This window comes from Chlamydotis macqueenii, chromosome 3 (genome assembly GCF_036417535.1).
Source record: "Chlamydotis macqueenii isolate bChlMac1 chromosome 3, bChlMac1.mat, whole genome shotgun sequence".
In the NCBI taxonomy this organism is placed as follows: Eukaryota; Metazoa; Chordata; class Aves; order Otidiformes; family Otididae; genus Chlamydotis; species Chlamydotis macqueenii.
In genome coordinates this window covers 1,738,884-1,741,562 of record NC_141558.1, presented here as the reverse complement: position 1 = coordinate 1,741,562, position 2,679 = coordinate 1,738,884, and positions in this window count along the sequence as shown.

Below are 2,679 nucleotides of genomic sequence, written 5' to 3'. Positions count from 1 at the left end.
CACGGGGATGCCGTGTGGCAGCAGTGTCGAGGTCACATGCAACATCCGCGTCCCTCCCGTATCCGCCCTGCGTTGCCTCATGGCAGCAGGGAGTGGGGTTGCTCGGGCACGATCTGCCCGCGGTGGGTCCCTCCTGGCCGGTCCCTCTCCGTCCCACGGCTGGGAAGGGCTTTGGGGTGGGTTTGCTCCCTGTTTCTCCCAGCACGGAGGTGGGGCTGACTGCCCTGGAGCTCCCTACATCCTCCTCCTGCTCCTCCCTGGAGCTGGGTGCGATGGTTTCCTTTTCCATGGGGAATTCTATCAGGAGCGATAGAATTAAAACTGCTTTTTGCGAACGGAGCAAGATGGGATGTGAGAGCAAGCTGTGGCGCTGCGTGAAGAGCACAGTGCCTTCCTCGCCTCTCCCCAGCCCTTGGTGGGGGTGACACGGGGCGGGTGGGTGTCTGATGTCACGGATTCAGGGTTCAGGGCTGGAGCTGCCCGCTTGACTTAACATCACAAAGGAGCAGGCAGAGCTCTGACCTCCTCCGCTTCTTTTTTAGAGTATTTCAATCAAAAACTAGGGTTGGAATCCAGAGTAGCCGCTTGTAGAGACGCTGACATTTTGGGTGTTAGGATAATAAATGACTCTGTCAGGAGCCTTCTGGAAGCTTCACCAGTAACGAGCGCTCGGCCACACGTGATTAACTTGGAGGAGGAGCGGCTCCGGAGGAAAACTCTTGCGGTGACGGCGCCACGCCACGTAGTAAATGCGATCCTGCCGCCGTGATCTATTGCTGCTCCTGAACCACGACTCACAGGGTCAGCGGTCAGAACCGCGCTGACGTCCGCTGACGCACGAGCGGCAAAGGCAGCGGCTGCCGGGGCGGCGCGGAAGAAACGCGTCCTTGTCGGAGAGAACCGGAATACCCAGCAATAAAGTTTTTATGGTGGAAGGTAAACGTTGGTGTCCTGTGTTTTTAAGGGCTGGGGAGTGAAGAACCACAGACCAGCTTGTTGGCACCTCAACCCTGCGCGTGTTCGAGCCTCCTGCGCTGACCAGGGCGTTCAGTGATTCTAAGGGAGATGCAGGCTGTTGCTCGGTGATTTGGTGAATTGGTTTTTTTCATCCTCCAAGACACTGGTAAATGGGGCGTGTTAAGCTTCTGTCACCGTAGAAGTAGAGATGGAAGGGGATGCATTGAGTGGGGATGCAATTTCTGCACGGAATCCTTAAAATTTTCTGCAAAATTTGTTGTTCTGGTCTCACTGACATAATTATGAATCACTCTGACACTTTCAGCTCTGACAGCCCAGGCTTTTTTCAGGTGCTGGCCAGAAAAGCTCACCGCTTCCGTGCGTCTGGCAGCGCGGCCCTCCAGCAAATCTAGGAACTACCAGCTCTGTTTTATTTTTTTAAGGCCAACATGTTTCGAGTTTTGTAGCAGCTTTATCAAGAACTAAAGCACTTTGGCGGGAGGAGGTGTCTTATTTTTAGCTTCCCATTTGTGTGTTCTTTCTGGGGTGATTTCATGCCGCACTGGCTCAGCTTCTGCGAAACTCCGGGCTTGTCTGCGCAGGCTGGGGTTTGTTTTGAAGCGTGATGGATTGATTTGTCCGTTGGATATAAATGCAGCCAGATGAATAGCTGGTCTGTACTTCTCTCCGAGCCATTGCTTCTGCCGGGGACAGGGAGTTCCTCCAGCGCCTGTTCCTGGCGTGCGTCCCGGCTGCTGCACCGCTGGGGTTTGGGATGGGGGCAGAGGGGCTCGGGCAGTGGCTGAGGAGGCACGAAGGAACGGTGAGCCCCTCCTGGGAGAAAAGGGGCTGTGCAGACCCTTCCCTGGTTGATGCTTGAAGCGCTGTGGCCACTGCATGAGCTGGACTTTATTAATACGGGGGTGACAGCGTGGGACCAGGAATCCAAATAACAAACTGGGGAGCCCAGAGGGGCCTGATATGGCAGGAGGCACAGGGCGAGTCTCCTCATGGGCGCCCTGCAATCCCTGCCAGGAAATAAACAAATCTTTGACCGTTTTTTGGTATTTATTCCCCCCCAATCACTCTTAAAAGTTCACACTTCTGGCTGAAAATGAGCACGCAGGGAGGAGGAAGCATTGCTGAGCACCAAAAACTCTATTACAAGATAAAGTGTCAGCTACGGTTTAGTTTGGCTGAGATGTTCTGGCCTTTTCCTGTCCAGGCTGCTCATTCGCAAGGTCCTGGTAGCCACTCGGCCACGCCAAGGAATTTTTGGCTACAACATGGTTTTGCAATACTGTGAAAGTCTGGGTTATTACGTTAGGGTTTGGAGGTTTTCCCCTCCATGAAAACAGCATCCAGTTGAGTGCAGGCACATCATTCTTACAGAGCTGTCATGTAATTCATTGCGAAAGCAAGGTGATTTGTGTGGACAAGCCGCAGCTCCTTCTCCCTTCGTGATGGGAATGAGGTCAATTAAGCAGACAAGGGCTTCTGCAGCTCTTCATAAGATGGACAAAGTCAAGAAAACGCAATTTGCCTGTAAAACCCAACAGACCAAAGGCTGTGGCCAATCCCACACCTGTGGAAATGAAACCTGGAGCTGGGAAGGCCCCGAATTTCCTTGCTGTGTCCTCCCCGCTCCATAACCCACCGCAGCCTCGATCAGGCAAAGGAGTTTTGAAGCCAATGCGTTGAAGTGTGAGCACACTAGTGAGG